The 18773-nt window shown below is 36.7% G+C and overlaps 1 long non-coding RNA gene across 1 annotated transcript; it reads left to right on the forward strand.

The window, feature by feature from the left end:
- Positions 1 to 12508: 12508 nt before the first annotated feature.
- On the forward strand, positions 12509 to 14788 carry LOC113319126. Its single transcript, XR_003345144.1, has 5 exons — positions 12509 to 12798; positions 13522 to 13614; positions 13711 to 13907; positions 14366 to 14432; positions 14528 to 14788. It is a non-coding gene; the product is annotated as an uncharacterized LOC113319126 (long non-coding RNA).
- Positions 14789 to 18773: the final 3985 nt, after the last annotated feature.

Here is an 18773-nt window from a genome sequence, read left to right on the forward strand (position 1 = left end):
AAGTTTTATTTCTCTCATTTCGATTTTGAATCTCTCTTATTTATTTATGGCTTTTGAGAAAGCCATGATTTGGTAAACTTAAGAACTAGGGTTTTATGTTGAAGCCACATAAAGTGTTAGGCTATTTTGATTGATTTATTGAGTAAAATATTATTATGATTTGAATAAGATTAATTTGTGATATTGTTTATTGATTTATCGTTATATGAGTTGTTTCTTCACCGGTTTTGTATAAACCTTTGTGCTTCATTGTTAGGGTTACAAGTATATTTTTTTACATATTTGATATTCCATGCTGGGTTAAATATTTTGATGGGGTATGCTTAGAATAGCCAGGTATTATTTGTGAATTTATATTTGGTTTCATATAACTTTCTCGCTAACGCAATTTGATGGTCCATGCTTTGATTTAATCTTTTGATGTTCCATGCTTAGGGCGTCCCAGTGATATTTGCGATTCTAATACTTATAATAGGTGATCTTGATAGAACGAACGATAAATAAATATTCATGAATTATGTTTCATTTCATTAATTGAATAGAAACAGTGGTGGATATTATAAACCCTGGTTACCGTTTTTTCCTGTGGACTCAATTGTTTTATTAGTTTAATTTATTTTCTTTGTTTATATTCTTTCAAAAATCCGAACCATCATCTCTGGTTTGTCAATCATAATTATTGATTACAGTATTTCCACCGCTCCTCGTGGAAACGACCCGTACTTGACGTTGTCTACTAGTTAGATGTCGTGCGGTATCGGTTATCATATATAGGCATCTCCGGATTCTATCAATTTTTAGCGCCGCTGCCGGGGAGCGGCTGTGAAATATTGTAATTAATATTTTTAATTTTGTAAATAGTTAGGTGTTTATTTATTTTATTTTTTTGTACAATATTTTTATTTTATTTTTTTAGGATTTCATTTTCCTTTTAACTTGTTTTGTGCTTCAAAATTTTATTTCAGGAGCCTTTTTGAGAACGGTGAGTGCTTTGCGCGAGACGTCGTCTATGACGCTTGGGGAATACATGTATGGGTCACGGTATAAGGAAGTTCTTGCTTATAATCATCTCAGGTATGGAACTTGGAATCCATGTAACTTCTCTATGGGTGGTTATTCAGATGAGTATCAACCCCAATACCATGAGGGTGAAAAGGAACTTGATACTAGAAGTGATTTTAGGAATTATGATATCGATATAATATCTGAATCTATTGTATCTTACACAACTCATGATATAATTGATTATTTGTCTATTCAAAAGGACGAGAGTTGTGTTAGAGATGCCATTTATTCAGATAATGATGATTTAGAAGAACATATTTATATAGAAGATACTATTGTTGAGTCTGATGACTTAGAGACAGTAGACATGCATAATGAGATATTTTCTAATCATTCAAATAATGAGTTTCCTATGAGTCACTTAGTGGCAGATAGTGATGAGGCGATTATTCATGATAATGTTGCTCCATTGTGCTCTTGTTTTTCTGATCCATCTAGTGATTTTCTGAATGCTGATGTGAATGTTCAACATATTGATATTGGTCAGATAACTTGTGTCGATGATTTTGAGCCTTTATCTGTTTGTTTAGCCCACTTTTCTGATTCCGATGACCCTATGATTATTGATATTATCAATGAATTGCGACCTCCAATAGTTAATCAAGGTAACTCAACAACGGAAGTTATTTCTGCAGACTTAGAACCAGATTTAAGAGTTTCTGATTTTGATAAACTTGAACCACTAGATGCATGTATAGGTCAGCGTGCTAATATTGATGATTGTTTGCCTTTTGTAACTGTCAATTCTTTGCTTCCTCTGATTTCTAGTGAATATATTGTGTCGACAGAAGTTATTTCAGCTGGTTTTCAAAATAAGAAAAAAAATGATGACCAGCTGTTTAGCGGGTCTAAAAAAAATTAAAAAATTAATTTTTTTTGATGATCAGCTATTTAGCGGGTCTTTCTGTCTAGTTGTTTAGCAGACATCTCTTCACCACTATTTAGTGGTTTCGTCTTGTTGTTTAGCAGACATTTTTCGATCTTGCTGTTTAACGGATCTGTCTCGCTGTTTAGTAGACATCTCTCGGTCTTGTTGTTTAGAGGATCTGTCTCGCTGTATAGCAGACAACACTGTTCATTTCCAGCTGTGTAGCGGATATATTCTTTGTTTTGCTCGGGGACTAGCAAAATATAAGTGTGGGGTGTTGATAAGCACGTATGTGCTACATTTTATGCCCATATTTATATTAGCTAGGACCCAATATTTTGGATAATAACACTATTTTATTGCTTTTGTAGAAAGTACAAGCGAATCCACTAATACAGAGAATAAATATCTTAACTAGAAGCTAAATTGGTGTTTGCGATGAAATATTGTCGAGGCTACTAGTCACAGCTCCAAATACAGTTATTTAAATTTGGTCGGCCTGGTATTTATGTATCAGCACCACTCAAGTTACCTTCTTGGCTACACATCACGGCCGAGAAGTCAGTAAGCAAAGCAAAGAGTTGTCTTTTCTAGTTGGAATGTGTTAGGCCCATTTGGAGTTAACAGATAAAAAAACTGGATGTGGCCCATATCTCAACAACATTTTTGCGGAATGGAAGGCATCAAACAGTATTGTTCATTCTCTGACGTGCAAATGGAATTCTCGTTTTCTTCTCCATGCAGCCGGTGGTTCTTATCAAAGCAGCAGATGAAGTTCAGTTTCTTCTTTCGATTTGGAGATCAGATGGGAAGAAAAATGGGGAGAAGATTTTGGTGATGCACTTGGGTTTGCAGGCATGAGAAGGAGACGAGTATGCTGAACTGGTAATAGTTATGTAAGAAGAATAGTTGATGGTGGTGTCTAGTTGGACGTGGTTTGGTCGATGTTGCTGATGGTGGAGTTGTTGCTGCCGGAAAGATGGTCTTGTGTTGATGATGGCTAGATGTACATGGGTTGGTTTGGAGTTGGTATTCGGTGACCACGAAAGTGGTGCTGTAGCCGAAAGGAGATATGGGTTCGATTGTGCTTGAGAGAGCAAGTGTTGGCTAATGGCTGGATATTCATTCTTTATGGAGCTCCAATTGGTGTGGCTTCATGAGCTGTACAAGGAAATTGAGATGAAATGTTGGTTTGAATAATGGTGGCTGCAATTCGAGTGAAGATGGAGATATGTGTTGGCTTTGTACGTGAAGGTTAAGCTGGGATTTCAATGACAAGATGCTCATAAGGTTTGAACCTGAGTTGCAGACGTTGGGGGTGATGGACTTTTTCTGGGATACCAAGAAGCAAGACCGAGCTCATCTTCTACAGAAAGTGGAGAGGTTGAGCTAGTAATAGGAAGTTAGACGAAGGTGCGTACAAGGTCAGTAACTGAGTTGCGTCTGCAATGAGGGTTGCTGGTGTCAGAGAGAATTATGAGTTTTGTCATGTTTGAATGAAGCAAACAAAGAAAGAAGAGATGACAGTAAGAAGAGAACAACACTGCAACATAATGATTATTGGCATCGTCTTCATATATATGTTGCCGACGACGTTCAAGTTCTTCTTCTTAGTCCAGCGACAGTTGGTGTTTGTGGTTGTCGATGGATGAAATACATTTTGGGGGTTTCTCATGTCATGCAAGATTATTAATGGAACTTCCCGGGCTGTACTCGTGGAGATGCAAATAGAATAGTGGTTGTTCTATCGGTGGAGAAGGCCAAGAAAAGTTGTTGTATGGCCAGAAAATAGCAGTTGGCTGAGAAGAATTGCAGTGAGTGGTAGCTAAGTGCAAATTGTTGAAAGGATGGAGACTTGGAGTCTGCACGAGGAACAACATCACTTCCCGCAGATTTCAGATGGAATGGAAAATGGGTGTGTTTCGGATGCAGATTACGGTTGAAGTTGTCATAAAAGATGGCTGAAGGTTCACGGTTAGCCGGACAGGAAGTGGAAAGTGTTGTGACCGGAGTTTACCAATAATCTGATTCTGAAGTCGTGGTTGTTGGTTGGACTGGCAACTGCTAGGTTTTGATTGTCAGTCTTATTTGGACTCTCGCTGCAGTATAAATACAAAGCGACGCAGACTAGAAAGGGAGAGGCCGGTTAGAGAGCCGAAACAAGGAGAGATTGGATGTTAGTGACGGAAGGGAGACAGAGGAAAGAAGGGGAGAACACCGTAGGGTTTGAAGTTTTATTTCTCTCATTTCGATTTTGGATCTCTGTTATTTGTTTATAGCTTTTGAGAAAGCCATGATTTGCTAAACTTAAGAAATACGGTTTTATGTTGAAGCCACATAAAGTGTTAGGCTATTTTGATTAATTTATTGAGTGATGTGTTTTCAAAGTTGTTGTAGTAGTATGATTCGTTCAAGACTTGTGAAAGCGATTTTTAGATTTTTTTTTTAATAAATAAAAATAGCGAACTAAATTAAAAAGATGTTGTGAAAATTATGGAGAGAATGGGACTAGGATTCCACCATTGGTTGATATTAGTGATTTAATAAAACAATAATTCTGCAACTCGACATTCAAATTGATTCTAATAGTATTGCCTATACATGTAGATTTCCAAAAGAATAGATCTTAATCCAAGCATAGAATATCAAAACCCTAAAGCAAGCATATTCTATCAAGAGAAAATACACCTAATTAATCAAAATCATATAAACAATTTTAGTACAATGCAAAAATCATAATAGAGTTGTTGTAATTAATTAATAAAAATATATCACTTTTACCGAAACAACGGCTTCCTCCATAGCCCCAAGGATTGGGTTTAGCTCCGCATATTGGAAACACACTCAGAATAATTTTTCATTGCTCAAAAGTGTTTACAAGTGATGAAATGGGAGAAAATAATGATTAAACCGGGTTTCTCTAAACGATCCCCAAACTCTCCATCCTCCTTCTATGTGATCCTAGGAACCTATTTATACCCAGTAGCACCAAGAAATCTCGCTATAACTCAAGATAATTCTCTCTTAACTCGGCCTTGATGAAAAATATTCTGGGAATATTTTCTTCCCATTTTCACACGTCTTCTGAGTTGTATGGTATATCCAAATCTACTCATTTAATTGAGCCAAATAATGAAGAGAATATCTTCAATTAATTCCGTGAATAATTCCTTCCCTGTTTTCGAAAATATCCAAAAGTATACGATTTCCTTCCATTCAAGACACATACAAAATCTTATTGTCATGGTAAGAAGATAATCATGTCTTAAAGATACAAATATCCCCATAATATCATGACCAGAATCTCACACAGTTGAGATTTCTTTTCCCGCCAAATATCTTTCCCGTGAAGAAGAAGATGGGTGCCCCCTATCCGGTCCTAGGGTGCGAATAGCAGATGCCATGAGGGATGTCTCTGATCAGCTGCTTGGGTGCAAATATCTTTTGGGAACCCCTTATCATTTGGGCGCCCCTTATCCACAAGTGAGAGTCTGAATAACATGTTCCTTCCGGTGCTTTAGACGACTTTTCGAGCCGATTTTTCTAAGAATGTTTATTTCCAAAAATACCTAAAAACACATAAAATACCATAATAAGTACAAAATCGAGTACCAACAATACATGAAATTAAGGACAACGTAGATACAAAAATGTGTCTATCAAATACCCCCAAACAATTATTTGCTAGTCCTCGAGCAAAACTAATCTAGAAAATAAAATGACTACACTTAGCACGTGCAGCAAACCGTTAGACCGCTAGGTGGCCCTAGCGGCGAAGTGTTGTCTCCGGAGGGTTTACCAAAGGTGTACCCACAAAACCTTTACTACAGACCCTAGCTATCTACGCAGAACCTTGGAAGGCACTAAAGAATCTCCTTGGTTGGCATACAATCATTGACTATATGAGGAAGTACCCTGATGCGAAATTCCAATTGTTGTACACGAGTTTGCACTCAGCATACTAAAATTCATATATAAGTGACAGAGCTCTACTCAGATAGTTTCTGTACATCATAACCGGAGTCAACCAATCACATGGAAAGATTAAGAAGATGGATAAAGAGATGGTTAAAAGTGAACGGTGTTTCCCATATCTGTCTGAAGGCCTCTGCCAAGGTGAACCTATCCTAATGGACTGAGATACCGGTCTGACTAATATCAACACACTGGCATATACAAGGGGACCAGTGGTCGATAAACCTAACTCTAGGTCAACACAACTGGCATATACAAGGGCACCAGTGGTCGACTTTATTGAATTTATTCCGGTTGGTCTAATGGTCTGGTCTTTTTTTTTTTTTTTTTTTTTTTTTTGGTATCTCAATCACTCTATTCCACCCTAGCAAAGGTAACAACTTGAATCGTGTGCCCCACCAAATCACTTAAAAAATAAAAACAGAAGGATTAGGATTCAACGAGATATGGCGAAACTACCATGTTTTTTTTAATTCTAACACCTGAGCTCTGTGCTTTTATGAATAGACTCTTTAGATGTTTCCATCTAATCAGATTGGTTCCTCAACTCCTACAACCAAGATGTTCCCATCCACTTAGATTGGTTAGTGCCAACCTTAATAAGCATAAATTTCTAGGCTCTGGAGTTTATTTGTTGCAGCTAAGAGCTAACAAAAAGTTTCTTCCCCACCCCCAAACTTAAATCTAACATTGTCCTCAATGTTCTAAAGATGAAATTAAAAGCATGAACAATAAGAAACTGTTACCACTTGATGGATGGAAAAAGAAATAAGGAAGGATATTACCGTAAGCATGAGTACCTCCCAGGAAATGCTAAATTTAAAGTCTTTAGCTAGACATCAAATACCTCAAAAAGGATTGTCACCTTCCAAAGTCATATATCAATAGTCGAAACAATTGTGGGTCCATAAGACCAAATAGAGCTGACACCAGTATGAGACAACTGCACTGATTCAGAAAAATGAAAAGAAGGAGCACGTCCTCATCTAAGGTTTCTGTCAAGACAACTGGGTTTATCTGCGGCGCGTAATTGAACTTCATATGTGTGTCTCGATAAATAGATTCATCCGAAAAAAGGGTCTCTAATACCTGGGTTACCTCCTGGACAGTATCAGGAGGATCGGGTTGCGGAGTCTGAAAAGACTCAAGTAATATCTCAGATGTACAAGGCTCGAGTCCCAAGTTAGGGACTCTAATTAGGGATACGATACAATCACAAGAACCATCACTACCCCCGAACTTAGGGTTCACAGACAAACCTCTAACTATTTCTTGAATTTCCGGATCTTCAGAGTCCTTAAAATACTCAAGAGATTCTTCTAGTTCTCTACCCCCAAACTTAGGGTCATCATTATTCTCAGAAAAACCTAAAACTATTGCCTGAATTTCTGGGTCCATAGAATCTTTAAAATACTCAAGAGCTTCTTCTAAAGATTGATCACATATCTGATCTAAGAGAATGGTTTCCTCAAAATCATCTAAAGAATCTACCAGTAAAGTGTCAAGCCAATTATCCTGAACCAAATCCTGAACTAAAGTGCTAATCATATTCACTTCTTCTAAATCATCATTCTCAGAAGGTTGTCTAGTAACATTAAAGACATTTAGTTCAGTGGTCATATTACCAAAGGATATGTTCATAAGCCCAGTCCTACAGTTGATGACAGCGTTAGCTGTGGCTAAAAATGGGCGACCTAAAATCACTGGGATTTGACGACTTGGGTCCTGAACAGGCTGGGTGTCTAGAAAAACGAAATCCACAGGATAAATAAACTTATCAACCTCAATCAGAACATCCTCTATGAAACCACGAGGTACTTTGACAGATATATCAGCTAATTGTAGTGTCATTTTAGTCAGTTTCAACTTACCAAGACCTAGCTGGGTGTATACATGATACGGGAGTAAGTTAACATTATCTCCTAAGTCAAGTAAAGCTTTATCGACCATGTGATTCCCAATCGCACAACATATGGTGGGGCATCCAGGATCCTTATACTTAGGGGGTGTTTGGTTCAGAAGAATGGAACTTACCTGACCAGCTAAAAAATCTTTCTTATGGACATTAAGCTTACGCTTTCGTGTACAAAGCTCTTTACGGAACTTGTCATAAGCATGCATCTGCCTAATTGCTTCTAATAGGAATGTTGATGTTCACCTGCTTAAATGTTTCCATTATCTCGTTGAAAGTCGACTCCTTCTTTGTTGGGCTAACAAATGTGGATATGGGGCTCTAGGCACAAAGGTAGACCTATCAGGAATTCTTGGGAATCCTTAGAGACTGTTTCAGTTTCCTCGTCTACGGGCTCCTCTTGGGAAGTAGAAGGTGGAACTAATATGTCCACTAGGCATGGCTACCTTATTGTCTACCGTTTTACCACTCCTAAGGGTTGTTATCGAGTTCACATGGTTTGATGATTTCTCACCAGCTAAAGATATTTGATGGACTCCCCTAGGGTTGGGTTGTGGTTGACTAGGAAACTTTCCTTTTTCTCTCAATGTCTCATTTATCTGACTAACCTGGGTTTTCAACTCGGAAATAGCCTGAGAGTTAGCCTGACCTATTCTTTTTTCTTCTAAACCTTGAGCAACAGATTGCTGAAACTGCACAGTGTTACGAGTTAACAAAGCAAGAGACTCTTCTAAACTCATAATCTTCTTATCCGAAGGGTTCTGAAACTGTGCCGGAGCTGAAGGATTCTTAGTATAGCCAAAACCTGGGGGAACCTGAGCATTACTAGACTGACCTTGATTCTGGCCCTTGGACCAAGAAAGGTTTGGATGGTTTCTCCATCCAGGGTTATAGGTTTCTGAATATGGGTCAAACTTCTGTTGGTTATCAAACCTAGTGTTGTTATAAAGAGCATTGGCTTGCTCTTCAACAGCATGGCCTTCCCAAAAAGGCTCATTTCTTCCACTACTACCACTAGAATGACCTAATTCTAAGGCTTCTAACCTTTTGGCTATAGCTGCTATTTTGGCATCTGACTCATAAGATCCTTCTACCTTATTAACATTTCCTCTACTTAGAAGAATTGTTTTCTGGGGTTCCCTACTATTTTCCCATTGTTGGGTCTTATCGGCGATTTCATTCAAAAATGTCATCGCTTCATCAACAGTTTTATTCTCAAACCCACCTGTGCATAAGGACTCAACCATGGTTGTTGTTGAATAATCTAAACCCTCGTAGAGGATCTGAACTAACCTAACCTTCTCCAAACCATGATGAGGACATTGAGATATCAAGTCATTGAACCTTTCTAAGTACCTATATAAAGATTCTCCCTCTTGTTGGGCAAAAGTACATATTTGTGTCCTAATAGCCGATGTTTTATGCCTTGGGAAAAACTTATGTATAAAGGCATAAGTAAGTTGGTCATAGGTTTCAATTGACTGAGAGTCCAAACTATACATCCAAGATTTGGCTTTATCTTTTAAGGAAAAGGGGAATAACCTAAGTTTCAATGCATCATCACTTAGGTTTTTAGTTTTCAGAGTACTACAAACTTCCTCAAATTCCCTAACATGAAAATAGGGGTTCTCATTCTCCTTCCCTAAAAACATTGGGAGCATCTGTAAAGTCCCAGGTTTCAGTTCATAATTTCCTCGGTTTCAACTAACTTGATACAAGACGGACGAGAGGTCCTAGTTGGGTTTATCAAAGCTTTCAAAGTTGTCATTTCTGGCACTACCAAAAGACTAGGAGTACTAGGGGTACTTTCCTCACAAAGAGACAGATTCTCAAAACTGAAGTTTCCAAAAACGGGGCTCTCAAAAGAAGAGTCTTCGAGATCCCCGTCTTCACAAGAAGAACTACTAGGTTTTTCACTAATCAAACGACCTAGTGTGTTTCTTTTCCAATCCCGTTTAAAAACTTCGGGCATACACTAGAAAAACAAAATCAAAAAGAAAATCCCTAAAAAGGAAGGGATGTTCTTTGCAAACACAAATAAGGCTGACTCCACCACAGCAAACCTACTGATTTCTAGTAAAAAAAAAGCATGATGGCTCCACTTAAATTGTTTCTAGACCAGCTTCTAATTCTTCGAACGGGAATTCGTTACAATTTAAGCAAACCCATCTGGAATCAATCCGAGTTAAAGTAAGTTGAATAGAGGCGAGGGAAGCTCGGTGGAGCTTTGATACCCAAGGCCTCACCGGTATTACAAGGCGGCACAGTCACGCATTCAACTTACAGAAACCGTCAAGAACTTCGAAGTATGCTTAAAAGAGTAACCAATATTTTTCGAATGACTTTCCTGTTAAGCTCGTTACCCTATCGGTCTCGTTCTAGTCAAAATTTTAGGCTTAGGTTCGCGTTTGGTGTCGTTTTCCTAAGGCGGGAAAGAAGAGAACGGTGATGAAATCCGAACCATTATATTGTATGTCCAGTCCTTGCCCTTTACTAGGAACTTAAAGCAGTCGTTTTCAAGTCCTCAACATATATGCATATGAAGGAAGACAATAACTCGCTGACAGGGGATTCACGAGTGTTTCGACAAACTTACCTCCCGTACCAGACGGGGGATGAACCTTTGTAGTCGACTCGGGCCACGACTCCTATGTCATGTCCGAACCCGAGGGGCCGAGGTGATATCGTAATCACCGTTCTTCTCTGCAAACAATTTTATTTAAACTACCCTTCCATAGGACTTAAAAATAATGATTCGTTCAAGACTTGTGAAAGCGGATTTTTAGATTATTTTTTTTAATAAATAAAAATAGCGAACTAAATTAAAAAGATGTTGTGAAAATTATGGAGAGAATGGGACTAGGATTCCACCATTGGTTGATATTAGTGATTTAATAAAACAATAATTATGCAACTCAACATTCAAATTGATTCTAATAGTATTGCCTAGATATGTAGATTTCCAAAAGAATAGATGTTAATCCAAGCATAGAATATCAAAACCCTAAAGCAAACATATTCTATCAAGAGAAAATACACCTAACTAATCAAAATCATATAAACAATTTTTAGTTCAATGCAAAAATCATAATAGAGTTGTTGTAATTAATTAATAAAAATATATCACTTTTACCGAAACAACGGCTTCCTCCATAGCCCCAAGGATTGGGTTTAGCTCCGCATATTGGAAACACACTCATAATAATTTTTCATTACTCAAAAGTGTTTACAAATGATGAAATGGGAAAAAATAATGATTAAACCGGGTTTGCTCTAAACGATACCCAAACTCTCCATCCTCCTTCTATGTGATCCTAAGAACCTATTTATACCCAGTAGCACCAAGAAATCTCGCTATAACTCAAGATAATTCTCTCTTAACTCGGCCTTGATGAAAAATATTCTGGGAATATTTTCTTCCCATTTTCACACGTCTTCTGAGTTGTATGGTATATCCAAATCTACTCATTTAATTGAGACAAATAATGAAGAGAATATCTTCAATTAATTCCGTGAATAATTCCTTCCCTGTTTCGAAAATATCCAAAAGTATATACGATTTCCTTCCATTCAAGACACGTACAAAATCTTACTGTCATGTTAAGAAGATAATCATGTCTTAAAGATACAAATATCCCCATAATATTATGACCAGAATCTCACACAGTTGAGATTTCTTTTCCCGCCAAATATCTTTCCCGTGAAGAAGAATATGGGTGCCCCCTATCCGGTCCTGGGGTGCGAATAGCAGATGCCATGAGGGATGTCTCTGATCAGCTGATTGGGTGCAAATATCCTTTAGGTACCCTTTATCATTTGGGCGCCCCTTATCCACAAGTGAGAGTCTGAATAACACGTTCCTTCCGGTGCTTTAGACGACTTTTCGAACCGATTTTTCCAAGAATGTTTATTTCCAAAAATACCTAAAAACACATAAAATACCATAATAAGTACAAAAATCGAGTACCAACAATACATGAAATTAAGGACAACGTAGACACAAAAATGTGTCTATCATTGAGCAAAAGACTATTATGATTTGAATACGATTAATTTGTGATATTGTTTATTGATTTATCGTTATATGAGTTGTTTCTTCACCGGTTTTGTATAAACCTTTGTGCTTCATTGTTAGGGTTACAAGTATATTTGTGTACATATTTTATATTCCATGCTGGGTTAAATATTTTGATGGGGTATGCTTAGAATATCCAGATATTATTTGTGAATCTATATTTGGTTTCGTATAACTTTCTCGCTAACGCAATTTGATGGTGCATGCTTTGGTTTAATCTTTTGATGTGCCATGTTTAGAGCGTCCCAGTGATATTTGTGATTCTAATACTTATAATAGGTGATGTTGATATAACGAACGATAAATAAATATTCATGAATTATGTTTCATTTCAGTAATTGAATAGAAAAAGTAGTGGATACTATAAACCATGGTTACCGTTTTTTCCTGTGGACTCACTTGTTTTATTAGTTTAATTTATTTTCTTTGTTTATGTTCTTTCAAAAATCCAAAAACATCATCTCTGGTTAGTCAATCATAATTATTGATTACATTATTTTCACCGTTCCTCGTGGAAACGACCCGTACTTGACGTTGTCTACTAGTTAGACGCCGTGCGATTACGGTTATCATATATAGGCATCTCAGGATGCTATCAAAATGCCCCTCCCATCTTTTCCTATTCTCTTCTAAATCCTTCTTCTCCGCCAAAACTCACCACCATCTATTTCTGTGTTTCCAAAGACAATCTCCCATTCACTTGAAACACCAACACCACCAAGACCATCACCACTACCAAATCTATTTATGAACTGCCACCACCGTCATCAGCATCAGCACCACCATAACCACCACCTTCTTTTCTTCCTCTCTTAACAACCACCACCGTCATTTTTAGTCGATTTAGAGAAGAAGAATTTTGATCAATTCGATCAACATCATGGAATATTATTCACTATAAAGGTTTGTTGCATCGCTTTATATTATCACTCTCCTTAAATTTGATTATACATGTTACAATCTTCCAGAATTGAAAATTAGGGTTCTTAAGGTTGAAACTTTTATGAGTTTTGTCAAATTCTTAGAGTTAATTAGGTTAATTTTGATTGAAATGTGAATTGGGTTTAGGTTAATTAGCGAATTTGAAATTTGTTTGTTATAGGCAGTGTTTTGGTGTGACATAAAAAATTTGATGATTTGCAAATTTTTGTGGAATTATAATTTGGAGAATTGTGTGAAATCAGTTGAATTTCTAAGGGCTAAGAGTTTCATCTCTCTGGTGGTTCTTATAATTTGTCAAGGTTTGCAAATTTCAAAACTCTACATCTCCCTGCCTTTGAAATATTCTCGGTACCCACCTATAATGTCTTAATGGTTATGCTTAATAATAACGATTTTGTGCTGTTTAAGCACTAAACATCAAGACCTAATGCTTGACTGCTATCTGTGATCAATTTATCTCTTATACCCACCATTTCTACTATGAGAGACCTCTAGAACTTTCTGAAAACAAAGTTCTGAACTGACATATGTTTTTTCCTCTGTGTGATTGAATTATATTTTTGAACATTGTCGATGCAAATGAAAGTACATGGTTAATTTGCTTTTTATAGTCCCTGGGGAATTTTTTGATAGTCCCTGTATAGATATGTTAATTTGTGGTCTGCATTCCTTTGCTTCTTGTAGATTTGGTTGCTATTAGAGAGAGTAGAGACTGACTTCAATAAAGTAAGAAACCCACAGTGGTTGGTTAAGGCTATTAAGGAAGCCTCTACTTCGGTATTCACGGTTTCCTTCTGTTCATTTCATTTTACATTTACCAATTTATATCTATCAGTCATTTTACTCAATTATTTTCGTTGGAGTTGGGTATAGGAGTGGGAGATGATGACTTCTTTGAGAACAACATTTCTCGCTGTGGCTTCCAAAAATCCAAGTATGCGACAGTAGCTGTGCATTGGTTGTTGTTAGTCCTACTCTGAAATAATCTTTGGTTGTGGTCGGGGATGAATTTACGAAAGTGGGATGTCCGTTGTTTTTCTTTCCATGAGACCATATAAAGCTGGAATAAGGTATTATGTCTCTCACTTACACCCCTTATTCACTTTGAAATGAGTTTTTGTGTCTGTTCATTGATTAGTGCCACGTATTTATTGTTTTTTCCTTCCATTAGCTTTGTTTATAGTTCTCAGGATTTAGTAAGAAAAAGTGTGATGTCCCATTCTAGACTACCCTGCAAGTGATATGTTTGCAGTTGTCACAGCAATGAAAGACGAAATTCATAATCTTCTTAGGTTTATTCTTGAATGCACATTTATGCATTTATTCTTGAAAATGCCAGCGAAGTTGGAACCAATTTAATAAATGATTCACCACACAAACTCAGTACCCATGTCTCACTAAATCCCCTCCAGTTGAACGGCATACGGCATATAAGAGTTTTTTCGTAGTTTGCACTTTTCATTTCGTGCTCATGGTTGATTTTCATAAGGTTTACTCTATGATGTGCTACTGATAGAAAGAACGACAGACTTTGTTAGGATACACGAAGTGAAGTATTTTAGTGTGGATGATCCCCAGAGAGTTGGCAGGTATAGGTAAGAAACTTGCTGATTGGATTCATTTCTTCTTTTACTCCTTTCTTTTTTCTTTCTTTTATTCTGAGGCTATGTTTTAATTATTGGCATTCCAGTTTGGATAGGCTTTCTGTACGATTGATTCTGTTTCGATGAAAGTCTTCTCGAGCATCCAAAGGGATGCCCCAAATATGGTGACAGAAAAACTTATCCAATTTTACGATTGGGTGTTTGTTATCTTGCTGAATAGTCTTCTTTTGCATTTTAATTCACTACTAATATTCACGTAAGAGAAACAATTTTAATTCACTGCTAATTTTTGTGTAAGAGAAACAATATTGGCTAACTGGGGTAGCAGAGTGTCATTTTTCTGCGAACATGGAAGATAAATGTGAAAAAGCTATGGTTTGCTGACGTGCAACGCACGTGCACTCCACTTGTACTAGTAGTAACATATGTAGTATCAATACATAACAATTTTTTGATATGTAGTATCAATACATAACATACTACATATCAATATATAATATACTACATATCAATATGTAATATCAATATATAACATACTACATATCAATATATAACAGTTACTACTAGTATACTAGTTACTACATATTACTACTAGTATACTAGTAGTATCAATATATAACATATTACATATTAATATGTAGTATCAATATATAACATATTACTACTAGTACTAGTTACAACTAGTATACTAGCTACTAGTAGTATGCTACATATTACTACTAGTATAATAGTTACTATATTGTATACTAATTACTACATATTACTACTAGTATACTACATAGCTACTAGTATATACTACATATGTTATTACTACATACTACATATGTAATAACATATGTATTAATATACATAATATTATATGTTAAGGTTAGTAGAGTAATTTTACTCTTTTCAAAACTTTTTTAGACTAGCGAGTAAATATGTTTTCCCGCTGAACTAGCCATTAATTCGGGTCGGGTTTACTAGACTAAACAAGAAAGTTCTCAGAAGTAGGAATTTCCTGATCTGACCTTTAAAACACGGAAAAACGGAATGCGGCCTGGTACTATTCCTAATTACTAAATTATGGCAACACAAGACGAAAATTATAGCAATGCCACTGAGAATCATGACGCGGGGGTATTTGAGTGTCTCATCAGCTGTCACACATTTGAGTGATCGGACTTTCTTCTTTCACTCTTTCTCTTTCCTGCAAAAAAGAAAACTCGTTCTTATCCTCACCGCCTCTTTATTTTTTCCAGATCTATGTTAATTCCTTTCTTGATTTGGGTCTTTATGGCTCAAATCGAGTAAGGAATTATCATGTCCATACTGTAAATATTCGTTTTCTTGTATATTTTTCGTTTGTTTTAGTTCCAGCATTTACTGTGTGTTCCAATTTGGATTTCTATTCCTAAATTAGTTGGTGGTTCAGTTGGTAGAGGAATGGATTGATTGGTTGACAGTGATGTTGGTTTGGGGTATCACAATCTCTGTTGGAGTATTTCCTCTCTGTGTTTAATACCTAAAATATGGATTGGAAGTTGTGATTCTCCTTAGGTGCTGATGCTACGTTTTGGGTTTGTTTGAAAGTAGTTTTTGGAGGTGGCTATAGTATCAGTGGTGATGATGGTGGTGGTAGAACTGGTGGAACAGCTTCTTTGCTTCTTGTGTTGAGCAGTTGATCATTTCTCTTTGATGGGTGATTCAATTCCTAGTTGCTTAAAGCTGTGACGAATCTCTTGATGGCAGCCTGTTTAGAGCTTGGTAATGATGGTGCTGCTTTGGTGCTGCTCTTCTCAGTGGTGATGAAGATGATTCAGTAGCGGCTAGGGTTTCGTTGGTTGCTGGGTCGGGTCGGGTCTTTTCAGAGCTGACTGCTAGGGTTTCGATGGATTGCGGGTCGGATCGGGTCTTTGGGGTCTGGGTTTGTTTGTAAACCTGGGCTTTGTGTATCTTTGGGGTCTAGTTTGTTGTTTTGTTTGTAAACTGTATGTGTTGCCTCCACTTCTTTCAGTGGAATCTGTTCTCAGAGTCGGTTCCTTATGTCTCGGTTTGGCTTCTTTAGTTGTCTGCAATATGGATGCTAGTTGTCCCTTATGATTTGTTCTGGGGATTTCCAATTGGTATTCAGTAGAAGCTTTTCGATTTATGGGTCGCCGTTTCGGCAACTGGTTTACTTTGTTATGGGGTCTTGTAACGTTGCTCTCTTGAGCTTTCGTTTAATGGAATATATCCCCTTTGTTCAAAAAAAAAGCTGTCACACATTGGAGGGTCAATGCATTTAAAGCAGAAACCATACATTATTCTATTATTACATTTGTCTTTATTTTTATTTTTTTGATTGGTCAATAGAAAATACTCACTGAAAAAGAGGTACTTAAGAGGGGTACCTCAACCCAATAAATATAGGGGTACCTCAACCCAATAAATATAACCGACACAAAAAAGAAGACCGAGTTTGGAATCGATCACCCAAAGAAAAAAAACAAAGAACAAATAGCCAAGTGAGAATAATAAAAATTAAACGCCATACGTCTCAAATCCAACTCAAAACGACCAGTGGAAATACGAGTCCCACAAAGCTATCACCATGTTAGCCGTCAAATCCAACATTTTAGTGTTTGCTTTCGTCCAAAAATAAGCTTAAATCTTAATATCTCGAATTATACTTTCTAAGTTTCTCTTTTTGTGATTGAAGATTCTAGAATTCATTTCTTTCCAAATGCACCACCATATTGCAACCGGTAAGTTGTTCAATATACGGTCAAGTTTTTCGTCACCTCTATCATGACTCCAAGTTTTTATAGTCGCGGAAATATTACTATCGTAATTCCAATTGAAGTTGCATCCTTCAGCAAAATAATCTCAAATTCTCTTTGTTCGCCAACAATGATAGAATAAATGGGCACTTGTTTCATCTTCTTCTTCACAAAACAGGCGCACTCTATCCACATCCATACCGCTTCTAATAAGCTTGTCCGTCGTCATCAAGCTTTCATGGTATAAAAGCCATAGAAAGAAGTTTACTTTGTACGGATAATGTCGACATCAAGTAATCTCACTTGGGAAGTTAATATAGCCTTGGTTGCTAAGAGATCTAAACCCGCATTTAACCGTATAAAATAGTATATAGAAGCGATCTCCCTCATTATGGATTTAGAATATTTACTTCGAGACATGAGCTTCCATTTGATGTCGTCACTCGCAATCTCATATAACCTAGCCACCACTTTCCCTTTTGTTTTTGAAGCTTCAAATGCCAATGGAAATCTTTTGATAAGACGGCATCTCCAATCCAAAAATATTCCCAAAATCTAATTTCAAAAATTCCCGCACCGATCTTAAATTTCACATGTTTATTAAAATCCTCTAGATCATTATAAATATTGTGCCAAAAACTACATCCCTTTGGCCCTTTCGGTTCAAGAGTTTCCCAACCGGTTGATGATTCTCCAAATTTTTCCACAATTATCTTTCTCCAAAAAGCATTCTTTTCCATTCCAAATCTCCACCATCACTCTTTGAGAAGCGCCGAGTTCATGTATTTAGACTTCCGGATTCCAAGACCACCACCTTCTCTAGATTTAACGATTATAGACCGCCTGACATTATGGATTCTTTTCTTGTTAGAATCGTCATCCCTAAGAAAGTTTCTTACTATCTTATCAATCTTATTTGTAATGGAGCATGGATCAAGAAAAACTGATAAATAATAAATGGGAAAACTAGCCAAAACACATTTGATGAGAGTCAACTTACATTTGTCTTTATTACTGGCTGATAAAAAAAATTCTTTCTCTTTTCTCAGCTGATAAAAACTATAGGGTTTCACTTATCAGCCTTGTGATCGATTGATTACAGAGGGTGAAAATTAGGTTTCATCACCAATTCCAGCGGTGAAACTTCTCATATCAAATGAATACAATATTGCTTAACGTTTGAAAGGCATATTTGCCTATAACGGTCATTATAAACGATTTCGTAACCGAACCACTGTGTACATTCTTTTATGTAAATTCAAGACAAACTTCTCACACCCTTATTTGAAACTATAATTAGAGTCTAATCTAAATATAAAAGGTGTTTGCTTGAATCTCAAGTTATTTTAGCTTGAATTCTAAGTAACCCTTAGTCTTGATCACCTATAAATAGAGACACTCATTCAACTGGGAAATTTAATCCCTGACACTTCATATCTACTTGATTTATAGACTTGTCCTCTATGGACCTAGGTTTCCTCTGAGAAACATAATCAGATTTCCGAGCCTTGATCTTTAAGATAAAGGGAAATCAAATCGGCTTATCTGTTAAAGGAAGATTGGTATCAAAAATCTTCACTTAGGCTGAAAC

The sequence above is a fragment of the Papaver somniferum genome, chromosome 10 (assembly GCF_003573695.1).
Source record: "Papaver somniferum cultivar HN1 chromosome 10, ASM357369v1, whole genome shotgun sequence".
NCBI lineage: Eukaryota > Viridiplantae > Streptophyta > Magnoliopsida > Ranunculales > Papaveraceae > Papaver > Papaver somniferum.